Below are 18,596 nucleotides of genomic sequence, written 5' to 3'. Positions count from 1 at the left end.
GCCCACCATTACAGGGGTTCAGTCTTGCATCAGACCACCCGCTATAGATGCCAACAATTTTGAGATAAAACCTGCCATTTTGCAAATGGTTCAATCCACTGTTCAGTTTGGGGGATTACTAACCGAAGACCCAAACATGCATCTTGCTAACTTCATTAAGCTCTGACAGACATTCAAGATGAATGGAGTTAGTGATGATGCAATCAGACTCAGGTTATTTCCATTTTCTCTGAGGGAGCGAGCCAAGAGTTGGTTGGTATCTTTGCCACCTAAGTCAATCAATACATGGAATGATATTGCACTGAAGTTTCTCTCCAAGTTCTTCCCTCCAGCTACGGCATCTAAGCTGAGGGGGGAGATCAACAATTTCTACCAGCTAGATAATGAATCTTTATGACAGGCGTGGGAGAGATTTAAAGATATGATAAGGAAGTGCCCGCATCATGGGATAGAGAGATGGATGTTAGTCCATAAATTTTATAATGGGTTGTGTGGTACCACTCGCACACTCATTGATGCAGTAGCTGGTGGGACATTTATGAGGAAGAGCGCCAATGAGGTGTATGATTTGTTAGAAGAAATGGCCATTAATAATCAACAGTGGTCAAGTGAGAGAGGTAAGTCAAAGAAAGTGGCTGGTTTGCATGAGATTGATGCAATATCTAAGTTAACTGCTCAGGTTGAGGCTTTGACTAAGCAGTTGCAAGGCAGTACAATGGCCGCCCCCATGATGCAAGCTCAGACTATGTGTGAATTATGTGGGGATCCTCATGCTTATGAAAAATGTCAATACGTGGATTTCAATAATATGCCATTTGAACAAGCTCAAGCCATTGGGAATTTTCCTCGTCAAAATAATAACAACCCTTATTCAAATTTCTATAACCAGGGTTGGAGGAATCACCCCAATTTTTCTTGGAAGAATGATCAACAAGGCCAGTCTTCAGTTCAGCCGTCACAACAACCATTTCAGTAGCCACCTCCTGGGTTTTACCATCCGCCCATGCAACAACAGCAAAATCCTACTAGACAGCTTGATGCTCAGTCAGATGTCCTTAATCAATTTATGGCTGAGACTCGGTCTTCTATTAGGAACTTGGAGAACCAGATTGGGCAATTGGCTACTCTGATAACCAACCGAGCTCAAGGTAATCTACCTAGCACCATTGAATTAAATCCAAAAGAACAGTGCCAGACTATTAAATTGAGAAGTGGGAAGAAATATGAAGGGCCAAGTGTGGAGCAGTCAGATGAAGACAAGGTTCAAGATCAACAGGCACAGGGCGCAGTTGAAAAGAAGCAAGGTGAAAACAAGGTCACTGAAGACCTCCCAACCAAATATGCTACACCACAAGTGAGCATAGAACACCACATCAAGATTCCCTATCCACAAAGGCTCTGCAAGAACAACCTTGATAAGCAGTTCTCAAAGTTCCTTGAAATATTCAAGAAACTGCATATCAATATCCCATTTGCGGAGGCCTTGGAGCAAATGCCAAGGTATGTTAAATTCATGTAAGATATTTTGGCCAAGAAAAGGAAGTTGGAGGAATATGAGACAGTGGCACTTATTGAGGAGTGCAGTGCAATCTTGTAAAAGAAAGTACCTCCCAAGCTTCCGGGTAGTTTCAATATTCCATGTTCTATAGGGGGCTTAGTCAAAACAAAAGCTTTATGTGATTTAGGTGCAAGTGTGAATCTAATGCCTCTATCTGTTTTTTGAAGGCTAAAATTGGGAGAAGATGTCCCTACAACGGTTTCCTTACAGATGGTGGATCGCTCCATTAAGCATCCTCGTGGAGTGATAGAGGATGGATTGGTGAAGGTTGGTAAATTTATTTTCCCCGCTGATTTCATAATTCTTGACATGGAGGAAGATGCAAACATTCCCATATGCGGGATCAATATCCCGAGCTATTCAGGTAAATTTCGTGGATGAAATTTTTGTGAGGGGATAGTTGTAGCATCCCAAATCTGCCAATAAAGCTTAGTGCCTTGATTAGCATGCTGGGAGGGCAATAATTAATTTAATTATGTTATTACATGCATTAAATGATTATGTTATTAGAAATGCATGTTTTGTTGAGTTAAATATGAATGTGTGCCCATTTTGGTTAATAGGGGCATATTTGTAGTTTTGTCTCATTGAGGGCATAAATGTAAATTATATGTTTGTTGTGCTTGAGACCATAGTATTGTGGAGATTTATTTGTGGTGTGTGATTCAAGTTGGTCCTATGGAGCGGAATAGCAAAATAGTCACAACAGAGTTGAATACCCGACTCAGGGTGAGTCTAGGGGTATTTTGGGGATATAGTACGTGTTTGGGATTACCTAGTAACGGGTAGTTATTTAGCGATTATTTAAGTATATCGGGGATTTAATGGAGAATTATAGGAACACTCGAGGAATTAGCGGGGTGAGGCAAATGACGGGATTGCCCTTGGAGGGATTTAAGGGACTGAGGTTAGCATATGGGTAATTAAGCCATTTTGAGGCTAAGGGGTAGACTTAGACTAGGCTTGGAACTCCAGAACTACCCAGAACCAGTGACTAAATTACCCCTCGGTGTGTTCCGATGCCTTGACTAGTTTTACACCAAGGCTCGGGGATGGCTCCTTAGGAGCCATCCCCAATATATTGTCCTAACCTCAAAATGACTAAATTACCCCTCAACGTGTCCTCGCTTACTACCTCGGGCTTTAGGAGCCATCCCCAAGATATTTTCCAAATCAAAATCCATCTCGCCTAAAAAGAAAAAGAGAAGATCAATTATATTAAGAGAAGAAAAAATACACAAGTCTAATAATGAAAACGACAAAGTATTAGGAACCTAACTAGAGGATTCCTCTGAACAAGAGCTAGGGGACCAGGAAATACCCCCATATTTTGGCGAGGCTAATGGAGTCCTCTCCCTAAATGTAGGGGACATCCTCGAGAGGTCCCTATAGTCCTTGGTTTCGTATTGTACGACTATCCCATCCCAAACCTCATTTAAACTATACATCGTTTGGTATTTCCCCAACCAGCCATCGAACCTATGAACCTTAAAATCTACCCCTGACCAATCCAGGAAATTTTTCCAGGGATCATTAAATAAAACTATGGTGTTGGGTTTGTGTCTAAGCAAAGTGGGAGACCAGTGGGATAAGTCGAGTACAACTTTACCTCCTTCAGACGAGCTCGCTGAGGCCTCGTCCTATGCCTCATTACCCGAACATGAGGATTCGATTGGACGTGGTATAGGGCCACGCGAGCTCGAGCCCATGTGTTTTCCTCTCATGGGGAGCCTATTTGTGGGCACTAGGACGTCTTCCCACCTCGCGTACTTATAGATGCCTGAGTCATCAGTGGACTCGCCCTCCTTAAGAAGGCCACACAGTCGGAGCTTGTCTTCGTGAAGGAGATAGCTAATGGATCGTTGGCCATAAGGGAGCTTGAGGATTGCTTCCCTATGTTCTCTCATGGCATATGTAGGCTTTGGACGGTCTACAAGCAATATTTGAGTGAGAAATGTGAGCTTGAAAATGAAAGAAAAAGATAATCAATAAGGAGCATGGCGAAATACTTATGAATTTGCTGGAAAGAGTAAAAGCGAGAGGGAGCGAGACCGTCCGACCAGAAAAAGATGGTCTTGAAATTAGGAGGTTGGTTGGGGATATCCTTAAATAACCACTTCTCCTTGAGATAGCTTGAGAGGTACTAGAAGCCATCTGCGTCGTGAGCTCGGGAAGGGTTACTTTTAAGGCAAAAGAGATAGAGGATCTCGTGTGCCGAGAGCCCCTCACACTTCATCTCTTGGTATAGTGATCTAAGAGCGGTCAAGACCCTGTACGAGCTGGTTTGGAGTTGGAATGGGGCGATACCGGTATAATTTAGGAAGTCTCGGTAATAGTCTTTAGAGGCAGTAAGGCCCCAACTCGCAGGTGCTCGCGACTCCAGGTTGCAAGATTAACCGTCCTCTTGGGATCGCCCTCGGTAGGGGCGAAGCAACTCCTCTCATTAGAGCTGGCGGGATGGCATACCAACTTGCCAGAGAGTTTTATCCTATGGCAGGATAATAGCTCAGAAATTTGCTGAGTCGAAGTGATGGTACTTTGGTAGTGTTTGGCCTCGAAGAAAGAACTCTTCGAGACTGAGATTGAGAGAGATTTGGGAGTAGTGGACAATTGATTTGATGAAGCCTGCATTAGGCTAAATGAAAAAGTGTCGGGAGGGTAGGCTAGGTGACTCTAAGCTTAGGGTCTAGTGGAATGGCCAGAACTCAGGGTCCAGATCGGGATATACCACAACTCAAAGTGTTTTTCTCTTCCTCTCTTCGACCTCGTCGATCTGACGTCGAAAACAGGCTCGTATATCTTCTCGTTCGCGTCGTTCCTTATGCTCACGGATTAACCGTTGATTTAGCGTGAATGGCGATTCAGGTCGAGGAGATGACAGGTGGTAAGGGATGGCAAGCTCGGGCCCCCACTGATTCTCTGAAGACTGCAACATCTAACAAGAAAGGAAAAGGTGAGGACCCACAATTTTAAAGAGTGGAAAAGTTAAGATCTTGATAACTCGAGTTTGCAAGCTCGAGATAACGAGATCGCCTTAATCGATCCTGAAGGCTCGAAAATGGTTTGATTAACTCAAATGCCAACACTGAACTATTATAAAGTTCGGGGCATCGAGGGTGCACCCATGCAAGAGTGGGGCAGTTATTGTCAGCTTAAAAGTATCACAGATTTCTAGGAAAAAAGTGACCAGTTACCCAAAAAGGAGATACTATTGGGATGTGTGCATTAAAACCCTAATCCAAAACTTTTTTTTCTTAAGCTACGTTCAAGCCATATCCTAATACCCAATATCACAAAAAGTTTTCGTTTTTATCTATTTTTACCAAAATGTTTGCCTAGAGTTTGTTTCTGATCAACACTCGCCTATACAAATAAAAAACTCTCATTTACAGAGAAGATTTAGATAATACAACAAGAACCAAGAAAAAAAATTTCATGCATAAAAAACTAAAAGAATGGTACATAGAAAAAGAAAGGTTAAGAAAACTTACACAAAGTCGGTCGTGGAGAGGAATGGATTGTTGACAGGAAAAGAGGAAGTAAAAACGATCCCGCTGAGCCGAATGTGTTGAGGTTGTGTTGTTTCTGTGGTTTGGAGAACATGCAAAGAAAAATCCGGTTTGTGTTTGCTTTTGGTTTGTATTTTCTTTTTCTGAAAGTGAGAGTACCAAAGTAAAAAAGAATGGGGAAGAAGGGGGTATATATATAGACGAAAGGAAAGTCAAAGGGTGGGTAGTTTTGAACTCTTGATTTGGTTTAAAAGGTGATCCAAAGGACCATGTTTAATTCTAAAAAACTGGCAGCAAAATGGAAAGAGGAAAGGACATGTGCAAATAGGAGGGTACTCAAGTACTCTTGGTGAGAAATCCCCTAGTGACGTGTGTCCACACTCGGTGGATAGGCACATTTTTCGAAGGTGAAGTTCAAAATTTCCCTTCTTAGAGGTTCGAACCAACACTTTTGAGGGGGAGTAATATTACACCCAAATTTCTAGAATAAAAGGAATAGCCTCGAAATGTCGGCTTGAAACTATTAATCTTGAAATAGTTAAACTCGAAATAGTTAAGCTCGTGTATACTGATACTATAAAAACACTTGTGCGAATTATTAATTGGTTCCATATCTACTATCAACACTCTAGTCTACCTATAGGTATATTACTAGCACTCGAGCATGAGTCCCATCGTTCGAGCCTGAGTTGTAGGCTCGAAATTACCGACCTTCTCCGAGGAACGTACTCGATGAAATTAATAGATGAGGAGGAGGTTATAACTGGAACGGTGAGCTCAAATCTTGGATCAGTCTCGAAAGCAAGTCAGCAATACGATCAAGCTGAGCGATGCATTTTGCATGCAGGAATGCTGTTAGGAAATCCCTATTCCATAGGGATTCATTATTAGTAGATATTATATCCCTATTGTCGTGGGATATTATGTAATCTATGAATTTATTATATTTATTTCAAATTAATATGATTGATTGTAACTTCCCTAAATCAGAGGAATATATTCTCATGACCAAGTCTATAAATTGCCTAGTCTGATTCATTTGTATGGACGGACAAATTGGACTGAGGAATACTTTGCCAAATTGCATTCTGAAAAAGCTTTGAGATAGTAGTGAGAGTAATAATAGTGACTCGTGGACTCGACAGATTTTAATTGCTGAACCACGTAAAAAGTCTTTGAATTCTTCTATTTTTTGTATCTGTATTTAGTGCTCTTCATATCTAAGTTGACGAAAAACTGCGTCAACAAAACCTATGTGTAGGCATAATAAGTTCACCTAACATGTATCTATTTAAAATCGAAATAAAAAAAATTAACGGAAATCTTACACACATTAAAAAGAAGAGAAACGCTAAATACATTCTATCTTACACTCTCTTTCGTGCTCTCTTAAATCAATAAATGATACGTGGATTCCACTAATGATTTGAAAAAATATTAAAATATAAAAAATTAAATTGTATCCACATGTCATGCATGGATGAAGGAGAATGTAAAAGAGAGTGCAATAGAGAGTTTCTTTAACACTCCTTAAGAAGGAGAGGGAATGAGAGAGAATAAGTGGGAGTTTAAAAAATAATAAAATATTTTTACATAATTGAATAGTTGATCCTACATTTAGCTAAAGAATAAATTTTTTTGTAAAATAGCTCTTCTGTTGGAGCACTATTTTACCACTTTTTAGCTCAACTTTTAGATTTTAGCTATTTTACCCTCCTCTGTTGGGAGTGCTCCATAATACCCAAAATTTTAAAAAGAAAAGAAAAATGAAATAGAAAAAGGAAAAAAAAAAATTAGATAATGTGGAATGGAGAACGCTTAGGTTACCACCTCATTACTTAGAAGTCCAACTTTATATAAATATATAGATATTAGTTGTTATATATATATATATATATATATAAATCACAATATTAATTATATAAACTTTTATATTTTAGCATTAACTCATTAAAATAGGTAATTACTAATAATTAATGAGTTCAGAAAGTTATATCCTACAAGCATCACATATACCTTAAGACCATCTTCAACGGGAGATGTAAAATATAATGCTATATTTGGCACAAAAGTCAATAAATGATATATTTGAAAAACTTTTATAACTCTGCTCCAATGCATCATTGTAAAAGTTGATGCAAATATGAATTTTTCATTAATGTTTATTTAATATTTATTACAAATATATAAAAAAAATGTAATAACTTTCCTTTTAAATTTATTATTATCTAAAAATCTAATTATATAATAAGTCTTGAATTACATTGAATGCTATAATAAAAGTAATAATTAAAAATGCATAAAAGTAAATAAAAAAGTAATTAATTAATGATGCTCCAAATAAACTTCATGCAATATTCGTTGCTAAATTTGGTACATCTTTCGGTACACCATTGGAGCTATTTTTTTTGTAGAATCACTACTACAAAATTTATTTTTCCCGACAGTTTTTAATTGTCGCTGTTATCCCCAAAAATTGGAGATCGATGATGTGGCAATAGAGGAGAGCCAAGAGGTGTGGTCGGACCTTGGTCCGAGGAGACCCCAAGAATTTGGTCCGAGGAGACCCCAAGGGTGAGGTCCGAGGAGACCCCAAAAGGTCTGGTCCTTATGCATATGTCCAGCAAGTGCATGGTTGTCCAAAGAGAGAAATGGCATGCTAGAGGAGAGTGCCATGTTAGACGAGAGACATGGCATGCTAGAGGAGAGTGCCATGTTAGACGAGAGGAGTGCATGTCCTACCACCATGCACATATCCGACCAGCAAATGCATGTCCTACCAGCAAGTGCATGTCCTACCAACAAGTGCATGTCCTACCAGCACTTGCATATGTCAAGCATGCATGTATCCCACCAACTCTTGCATGAGTGATCAGTAGGAGATATGGGTCGACCAGATAGAGGAGGACTAAGTCAAGATTCCCAGAAACGGCTTCAACAAGAGCCGGTCTTGGCACGCGCGGGAATCTCTCATTCTTCCCACAAATTGGGGGTTTTGTTACATTTTGAATGTTTTTTGTAATTTAAATGTAATAAATGTAATAAAATATCCCGATTCTAGGGGATATCAGATGTATGATCCTAAGCCTATAAATATATGGCTTATGGGATCAGAAAGGGGCTTCTTCTTCCTCTTTTGAGACTTTTGGGGAAATTTTAGGTCTGAGTTTTCTAGAGAGAGAAAGTACTGGTATCATAAAGAACTCTTGTATTTTTGCAATATGTACTGAAGAAACTCAGTTGGCACAGTTCATCTGATCTTGAGTACAGATCTATAAATAACAACTCTAAGTGGATTAGGCTATTACCAACATATTGGGGCTGAACCACTATAAAAATTGCTGTGTTATTTACTTTCTGTTCAAAATCGTCTGTGTCGTTTAAATTATCTTGAAGGTTTTATCGTTTTTGACGTTCTCACGACGTTGGCCAAAAACGCGGTCAACAGTCGCTATTGAGCAACAACGATAGTTGACTAACTGTCGTATTTTCCTATACTGTTATAGGGATAGGTACGTCGACAGTTAAAAATTGTCGTTGTTACTGGCAATGCCGACAGTTAAAAACTCTCGATGTTGCTCTCTACAACGATGCTAAGAAATACATCAAAAATAACAACAACAAAATTGCTTTAAAATGTTGTCACTCATGTTATATATATTTTAAATCTTACATAAATATTGAATCACCCATGAGAATACCAAAAGATAAAACAATAATATAAATCTCAAACCAAGAATTCATTCAATAACTCTAAAAATACATCTTTATTAATTTTCCAAAATCAAACTCACATATACAAATTGTACTCATATTTACACAATAAATTATCCAAAAATAACAAATAAACATCAAAATGAATAAAGAACAATTATAACAACTCATATATAACTTCCACCATTGACACGAATACGCCTTACAATCTTGTTGCTTGAATCCCAAGCCTAAGTTTTGTAACTTTCAGAGAGTGAGACTTCCTTTACTCTTAAAAGATACAGCGGACAAAATTGAGCAGTCCACGAAAGAAGAATATGATCATCCCATGAATTTGAGTGTAATCAATATGGCTATATCCCATCTGCAATGATAAGTTTACAAAATGACACAAAGTTAATTGCCAATAATCAGTAGAAGTTTCTCTATCAACTGACACAAACTTAGTTTAAACCATCACATAAAGTTTCAAAATTAGTACATTGCAAACCAAAAAAAAAAAATCTGCTCAAATTTAAAACAAAACAAAAACTCGAATCTTAATAGACCACTGCTTATAACAACAATTGCATATATAAGGCCAACGACCATTTTAATTTTAGTCACAAAGGTCACGTTTGATTAGCTTTTTAGATTCTTATCAACTTTGTATTCATAACACATATAATACAACTAGTTTAGATAATAATTTAATATAGTATGGAAGAAATTACTCGTTGGGAAACTTATATAAGATCTTTATTTATTTTCATGTAGATCTATATTAAACAAATTAATATGAGATAACCTAGAACATGTTTCTAAAATTGAATTCAAAGAGAAACAAAGATAAGAATACTTACAGTATACGCAGCGGAATGAAAGAGTCATTCCTTCAGTTTCTCTAACTCTTGTATCCTTTCTGTCACAGAGTATTATCAAGAAACTGAATTGTTCTTCTAATTTCTTCACAATCTTCTAATGTATCCTTAGAATCACCTAGACTAGTGATAGTAATTCTCAGCACATGAGATAGATACAGAGAGAAGATGAGAAAAGAATAATAAGAGGCTTAGAAAATTACTTATGTTTAGAAAGAATTTAAAACTATCAGAAAACCAGTGATTAAACTTATCTGTCGTCTTTTGTTTTCAATTCTCTCTAAGCACTCCTTTTATAGACTCAATTAGGTCATTTAATTTAATTAAAAAATCAATAAAATAATAGCCAATTTGAAGCCCTAGGTCGAAATTATCATGGGCTTTAGGCTCGTGAAATTTTTCATTTGATTATAAGCCCATTTGACTTAAAATCAAGGCATGTATTATTTTCTATTGATTTAATTAATTAAATAATTATTTAAATCATTTATCAAATTAATTATTTATAATTTAATCATTGATTTAAACTTATTTATTAATTTAGATACAAATTTATCTTAATTAATAAATATGCCCTAATTTCTCTTTTCTTCTCAAAATTACATAACTCTGTGAAACTATCCAAAATTGACCTAGTCAACTTTGATAATTCTAATTGATAATTAAATCAATTAATTGAGACTATCTAGATGATTTTATCCAAGGTACAATGGGAACCCTAGGCCTATGAAACAAGCTCCAATAAGTTATCATAAATCTAACAAATAAATTTACTAACTTATTAATTCCTCGTGACTCCACTATAGACTTGGAATTGCACTCTTGATTTCATAGAACGCTCTATAATAAATATAGATACGCTATTAATTATCCATCGTTACAACCATAATTATCACTCAATCCTCTATAGACGGTCTACAATGATATAGGACTAAAATACTGTTTTACCCTTCATTGTATTTTATCCTTAAAACACTTAGTTCCTTGTAAATGATATTTCAGTAAACTAATTTAATTACTGAAAAGAGATCTCTATCATTTAACACCTTGAACCAAACTAAAAGGAAACCATCGTTTTACTTCTTCATCAGAAGCTATAGATGTTCATATCTATGATTAGCACTCCCACTCTATTATACTACCGAGTTCCCAAGATGTAAGTATGTGCTAGTCCGTAGGGTAAGCTGGTAACGAACAAGTCAAAGAACTCAAATAATACAATCAGTGAAAATACTAACCACTCAAAATTGAGATTGAATTGACATATGGTCAACTATATGATATGACTAGAATAGATAATAACGGTATGTTTACTTTTCTTATCAACTGTTAATATCGGTCCAGTCCAATGTAACAAATACATCCGATCTTATGTACTTTGCTAATGTTCTGGAAAGAACATAACACTGTAATTTAGCAAGTCAGTGTAAATCTTGTGCACTGAATAATCTTATGACTAACTTATTTTGAATATATAATCATATTTATATTTCACTGTGATTACGTCACTATAAATAAGATTAGCTATATGCTCGAGATTTAATAGAAGTTTATATTAAACAAATAATCATGAAAATAAAATATGTGAGCAAAGTGATTGACCAAGTCAAAAAATGATTTATATTCTTTTATTGATAATAAAATGAGATTACAAATAATTTGAGTTTTAATTAGAGCATAAAACCCCAACAATTACACCTCACTAAACAAATATATGATCACCACAAAAAGACTTAAATGCTTATTACTCGTTCCATTAAGCTTTACAAAATACAATTAAAAGGTTGATATTGAAAATTGGCAATCAAAAGTTGTGCAAATGAATGAATTTCGTATCATCAACTTTTAAGGTTACTTTTCTATAACATGCAAAAATTCCTCATCATCAACAATAAAGAGCCGAATTTACTGGTCCAAGTCATTATAAAACTGTGAAGTTCAAAAAATTTGCCCACTCAATAGTCATATATGTAGTGCCTCAGAATTATACTTAGTTAGATAATATTATATTATGTTGTAGTATTTTAATTTTCGTAATATTGGTTCAAGACGGGAATTATTTGGAAACTCGTAAAGCTAGTTATGAATTTTATAAGTTTAGCTTATATTGTAAAAATATTAATTTTATCATAAGGTTTAATTAATGTAGTTGGTCCTAAAAATATTATTTATTATAACCTAAGATTTAAATTGAATAATTAAGAATGTGACAATTGTCACATGTATATTTATTAAGGATTTAAGGATTTTAGATGAATAAAAATAATCAAAGATAAGTCTAGGAAGTCTAGATACTTCCCTCAGATGCTAGGATCTAGTATTAATCAGTCAAAGTGGTTTAAACAGCCTTAAGTGTACTTAAAATGTGCAAAAACGTAGTTTAGTAAATACACGCAAGCTAATATATCGCAACTATAGGGGCGATATATCGCTTATGTTGATACGGAAAAACACGTCCACTTTGCATGATCGAAACCATGGACCCTCGGAAAAATTGGGCAGGCGATATATCGACTGTGTGTGCCATAGTTGAATCTCTGTGAAATCCAAAGCTAGAATCAGCCCTCAACTTAGACTTGTTCTTTAATGATTTTGACCAAGTTCTGAGCATTTGTTGAGCGGAAAGAGCCATTTTTATTCATTTTAATGGGAATTAGTTTCACTCCTTGAATCTTATAAATAGGACTCAGTCATTTGCATTATTTTTCAAACACTTCTCAGAGCCTCCAAGCTGCCATTTTTTTTCTAGAGAAAAACACTAGGGTTTTGGGGATAAAGCTTTCAAATATAAACTTTTCTAAACACTTGGGAAGTAAGCTATAGTGTGATTTCAATGTTTGTGGTATAGATCGAAGCTCTAGCTATCTAAGGTACTCTTAATCCTCAGATCTAGTCTATTCCTATTCTTCTTATTATTCTCCTTTAATTCAAATCCTAACTCGTCATAATGACTTTCGGTTAGGTGCTTGATTTCTTTGAAACTTAAGATTTTTGGTAAGTCTTTATTCTGATGGTTTAGATCTTCTTTTCTTTAGGAAACTTATGGTTTTTAATGTTTGGTTTTAGGAATTTCCAATCCCGCACTTGTCTCCAATATCTCAATTTTGGTAAGGAAAATAAGTTAGATTTTATGTGATATGTGTTTGTATGTTTTTTTATGTCTTTAGTCACTTGGGAAATATGGTTGCTTAGATAGCAAATCCCAAGATTTTTATTATTATCATAGACTATAGTTGTGTCTAAACCTACCTCTAAAATAATAGTTAAAATAAGAAGACTATAGCGGTTTTTATCACATACTACGATAATGAGTTAAGGACTATTAATATTGAAGCCTATTTTATGTTTCATGTTTTATTAGTTTTTTCTTAGTGGGCATTATGCTCATTCCTTTTTATTTAAATTGTGCAAGAAAATGAATATGAAAGACAGGATAGATTCAAGGCAACTTTGGCTTGTGGATTGGGCGAGGACTAAAGAAATTATCGATTGGATCGATCGAGGATGACGTTTTTTTTTTTTTTGAGTCTTTTGAATTATATATTTAAAGTTCCCGCACTTAGTACGTTGAAATATTTAAATTTTAATTAAAGATTTTATTTTCTTCATTATTTTATATATGAACAATGGGATCCCATATTTTCAGATTTTCTAAGTATTAATAATAAAATTTGATTATTTTATATACATGTATACACAAAAGATAGTGGTTATGTCTTAGTAGTTTCCACACATGGTACATACAGTAAAATACAACAGATATATCAATAAAAAGAAGTGAAAACCATATAATATACTTTTTAATAAAAAAAAAAACACTATAAGTCAGTTCTACTAAAACTGACAATAAATGTCTACACCATAAGTCGGTTGGGAACCAACTTATCATGTTTTACACCAGAGGTTGGTGTGCCCCATTGACCTTCGGTTGCTGACCGACCTACCCTGTTTTACACCAGAGGTCGATTGCAACCGACCTACCATGTCTTATATCAGAGGTCGATGCGCAACCGACCTACCATGTCTTACATTAGAGGTCGGTTTGGCGCCAACCGACCTACTATGTTTTTACATCATAAGTCAGTGCATAAGAAATCAATTCTTAACCGACTTATGAACATTCAAAAGTCAGCTTTTAACCAACTTATCATGTAATTTTTGTAGTAGTACAAATCTAAAAACTATAAATAAACACAAATTGATCTTTTCACTACTCTTCTCCAGTATCAACTAAACAAATAGAAAGAGGCATTAAATAACACCTAGTATAATCAGTTGCTTTCAACACTGTGACACGCTAATCCATGTAATTGTCCATAGACTACTGTAATACTAATAAGTTAATATCAACCACCATCCCAGTTTATAAAACCATGAATTAACTCAACGTCTTTAGAACCAGCAAACCATCAGGGTAAGCACCTTATATTCTATTCATTATCATGATGACGTGGAGCTGATGTTTTAGCTTCTTTTAATTTCCAACAGAATACAAGAGAATTAACATATATTAAAGAGTATATAATATATGAATATATATATGTACAGAAATGCTCACAACGTCATACTTCAAGAACATATATACATACATATATATCATTTCAGTTACCCAGAAATAGTATTACGTCTTTATTAGTTACAACTCAGAAAATAGATTTCAAGACATTAATCAATACATGAAGTCATTTAATATTATAATATGAAACCTTACTTTATCTAATTCCAATTACACATAATAGTATTGCAGATATCTATCATTTAATTTCGAATTTGGAATAACTAGGAGAAATAAAGATTAATTGATTAGATTATGAAGATATAGAGCTCCTCCTATGCCCTTATCTCAACATTTTCTTTGATATATAAATATATATATACACTCATATTAAAATTGAATCAAAGAAAAATAGAGAAAGAAAAGGCATCACAAAACTCGTTGACCCCCGCCACTACTACGAACCGCCGGGTCCACCACTGCTACAAACTCATCGCCGTTTCACCCGCCGCAGTGGCCCGTCGCCGTCGAAGAAGAAAAATCAACTTACCAAGACCAAGAAGAAGAAGGTGAGAGAGGAGGCAAGAGATTTACAAGGGAAATAGAGATAAGGGTGTGAGGCAACGGGAGGACAAAATACGGAGACTGAGAAGGATACGAAAGGGTTTTGGTGCGTCTATGGGCTTGGGGTTTTTTTTCTTCCTTTTTTTTATTTTAAAAAAATAATTTCGGAATAAGTATATATATAATTATTTTTTTTATTATTATTATATGTTTTGATTAAAACATCCAAAATTAGTTTACTATAAAAAATACTATATAACAAACAAAATTACAATTTATAAACTTGTAGCATTTTAAAATTATCTCAAAGTTTAACCTATCAAATAATTTTCAAAATATGTTAAAAAAACATTAAGTTTTTTTTATATCATAACATCTTTATAGTTTTCAAACTTCTTTGTACTAAATACAATTTCCAACATTTTAAAAAATAAATTAATATTTTAAACATACATTTTGTATTAAGAATTATTATTTCAAATAAAATATAATAAATTTTAAAAATACAATATAATAAAAAAATTGCAAAATAAATTTGTAGAAATTTAAAAATTATTTTAGAATGTTTAACCAATTAATAAAATAACTCAATTTCAATTAATACTAACAAATTTAAGTATCGTTCTTTATATCATAATTTAAATTTAGATATAAAAGTTATTATAAAACTAAACATATAAATACAAAAATTAATAATATTAGGAAATTTTAGAAATAAAAGAAAATCTAGTTTTAAAAGTTGTTAATTAATAAATATTTTTTATGAAAATATTTACATAGTTTAGTTTAATTTTAAAATTATATTCTAAGTTTTTTATTTAGATTTTGGCAACAGTTTACAATTGTCGGTATTGAACTTTTATTAACTGTCGGTGTTGATGTCAATAGCAACAGTTTATAACTGTCGGTATTGGTGTCAAAGTAACTGTCAGCGTTAAGGTCAACAACAAAAATTTTAATTGTCAGCATTGCTCTCAAATTAATTGTCGCATTAGGGTCAATAGCGACAGTTTTTAAATATCGAAAGCAACGGTGACAGATTAACTGTTGGCATTGGTCCCTATGCATACAATTTTTAACTGTTGGTGTAGAGTTGCGCTGGACAATTACGACAGTCAATAGAGTTGACTGTCTTGGTTGGGTGTGGGGAAAACTTAGTTTTGTAGTAGTGAATGTGCTATATTTTAGTCATGCATCACCAATTTGTCACTCCATTAAAGTACACACTATTATGTGTCATCAATTCTAGCCATATAATTGAAAAGGATGGGTCCCACATGAAAATATTTAAATGGTTAAGATTGATGTCATATTATAATGTGTATTTTGAATGTGTATCTAACATTACTCATATATTAATTATTATGTAAGTTTTCTTTCTTTCTTTCCTTTGGGTTAGCTTCTCTTCATTTCACATATATCTCTCTCTTATCTCTATCGCTCTCTGTTTTGGATTGCAGGAGGTGTGCATGGGTTGTTCGACGAGCAGCGGCCAGAGACACATGGTTGTTTGACAAGGTGGCGAAACTGAGTTTTTCACATATGTGATTTTTCTTTTTTTTTTTTTTAAAAAAATCTAACTAGGTTTTGTTTTTAGATTTGATTATGTTGTGTAAATTTTTGATTGAATGTGTGACAACAAATTTTTGGGTTGATTATCATGTTTGTTTTGGTATATTGGATATAAATTGAATTTTGTTTGGGTTGATTTTAATCTGTAATTTAAATGTGTGATATAATCTATGATAATTGAGTTTTAATATGGATATTATTCATAAAAAAAAATTATATTACTGTCAATTCAAAAACGATGTTGCTAATAACACATTTTGCGTCGATTTTGCATTCATACTAAAATAAGACTATTGCGTGTCGCCGGTTTCAGTATTATTAGTTGCAAAACCGACACTATTACCTTTAGCTTCAGTTATAAACTAACGTCAAAATGCATTTTTGTTGTGGTAGAAACATATAAATTGGAGACAAAAAATTTCTATTCATATATCTTATCAAAAGTAAAGTGTGTTAACAGATTTCACTAAAAAAAATAAAATAATAACAATATTACATATAATACGTAACAAAACTTAGACTCTATCCATAGTGTTTATATCTAAGCTCTACTAGTAGAGTTAATAAATTAAAAAATTCCTTAAAAGGAAAATAATAGTGTTCATCCATGGGCTAAAACAAAAAACGTGAAATGAAAACTTCATTTAAGCTAACACCAATTAGGACACCACATTAAATAAGGCACTTCATGTTATTTTCTCATACTATCGAGAGTTAAGCTGTATCTATACGTCCACCATTTTCAATACCTAATTTTTTTAGAAAAAAAATTATCCTTACGATTTTCAATACTCCCAATAAGTTTATGCTGTTTGCAAAATTATTAAACAGCTAACATTAATAATTTGGCTTGGCTCAACATCCTCAGGGCAAGCACAGGCAAGGGGCTCGACATCAATAGTTAAATCGACGATAAGACGTGGGACGGCCATGGGTGCTCTCGATAAGTTTTCTTTCTTTCCTCTGGGTTAGCCTCTCTCAATTTCACATCTCTCTCTTTTATCTATGTCTCTCTCAATCGCTCTTTCACGCCCTCTCTATTTTGGATTGCAGGAGGTGCACAAAGGTTGTTCGACGGGCAGCAGAAGGCAAGGGGCTGTTTGATGGAGTGGCGGAGTGCCTGAGAGTGTGGCAGAACTAGATTTTCCACAGATCTAATTTCGCTTAGTTTTTTTAAATTATTTTATTTCTAACTGGTTTTTGTTTTTAGATTTGATTATGTTTCGTAAAAATTTGATTGAATGAGCGATAAAATTATTTTGGGTTGATTACAATGTGTGCTTTGGCGTATTGGATATAAACTGAATTTTGTTTGGGTTGATTTTAATATGTTCGAATGTAAAAAATTTGTTTAAATGTGTGATATAATATGTGATAATTGATTTTAATATTGATATATATTATTTTAAAAATATATATATTAGTGTTAGTTCAAAAGCGATGTTAATAATACTTAGTTTCACATTGAAACTAAATCAAGACTCAATCGCATCACCAATTTCAGTGTCGATTGCAAAACCAACACTATTAGCTTTAGCTTCAATTTTAAAGTGTCGCTAAAAGATATTTTTGTTGTAGTGGAACTGTTTAATTTAGAGACAAAAGATTTCTATTCATATCTCAAATTTCTTAATTATCAAAAGTAAAGTGTCTTAACAGATTTCACAAAAAAAATATAATAATAACAATATTTAACATATTTCACTAAAACTTAATAATAGTGACAATATTACATACAATAAGTAACAAAACGTAGACTCTATCAATAGAGCTTATATCTAAGCTCTACTAGTAGAGTGAATTATTAATAGAAAATGTCCTTAAAATAAAAATAATAGTGTTCATCCATGTGTTGAAGCTGCAAAAAACGTGAAATGAAAACTTCATTAATTAAGCTAACACCAAGGACGCCACATTAAATAAGAGACTTCATGTTATTTTCTTTCATATTATCTAAAGTTAAGCTATATATATCTATACGTCCACCATTTTCAATACCAAATTTTTTTGGAAAAAAAAAAACAATCCTTACAATTTTCATTACTCCCAATAAGTTTATACTGTGTGCAAATTATTATACAGCTAAAATTAAATTACATATACTCACAGAGATTTAAAATAAATAAAAAAAGAATAACACTTCACCTCTGGTCTTCTGTTTACACTGTTATTTTTTATTAATTGAAAACTTTAAAGTATGACAAACCATTATTATTATATAATTAACCACGTTAACAATGAGAAAGAAAACACGGTTGCAACTTCAAAAATGCTATAAGCTGCGCTGATTGAAAAGTCATCGTCGATATTCCACAACCAATTAT

The 18,596-nt window shown here is 33.9% G+C and overlaps 1 long non-coding RNA gene and 1 other non-coding gene across 2 annotated transcripts; one reads left to right on the top strand and one right to left on the bottom strand.

Moving 5' to 3' along the window:
• Positions 1-343: 343 nt before the first annotated feature.
• On the bottom strand, positions 344-450 carry LOC133828030 (small nucleolar RNA R71). The gene has a single exon (XR_009890676.1). It is a non-coding gene; the product is annotated as a small nucleolar RNA R71 (small nucleolar RNA).
• Positions 451-16,616: 16,166 nt separating this feature from the next.
• On the top strand, positions 16,617-17,591 carry LOC133822794 (uncharacterized). Its single transcript, XR_009888036.1, has 2 exons — positions 16,617-17,239; positions 17,326-17,591. It is a non-coding gene; the product is annotated as an uncharacterized LOC133822794 (long non-coding RNA).
• Positions 17,592-18,596: the final 1,005 nt, after the last annotated feature.

Source organism: Humulus lupulus, chromosome 3 (assembly GCF_963169125.1).
Source record: "Humulus lupulus chromosome 3, drHumLupu1.1, whole genome shotgun sequence".
In the NCBI taxonomy this organism is placed as follows: Eukaryota; Viridiplantae; Streptophyta; class Magnoliopsida; order Rosales; family Cannabaceae; genus Humulus; species Humulus lupulus.
Note: the sequence above shows the minus strand (reverse complement) of the source record. Positions and strands in the feature narration are given on the sequence as shown.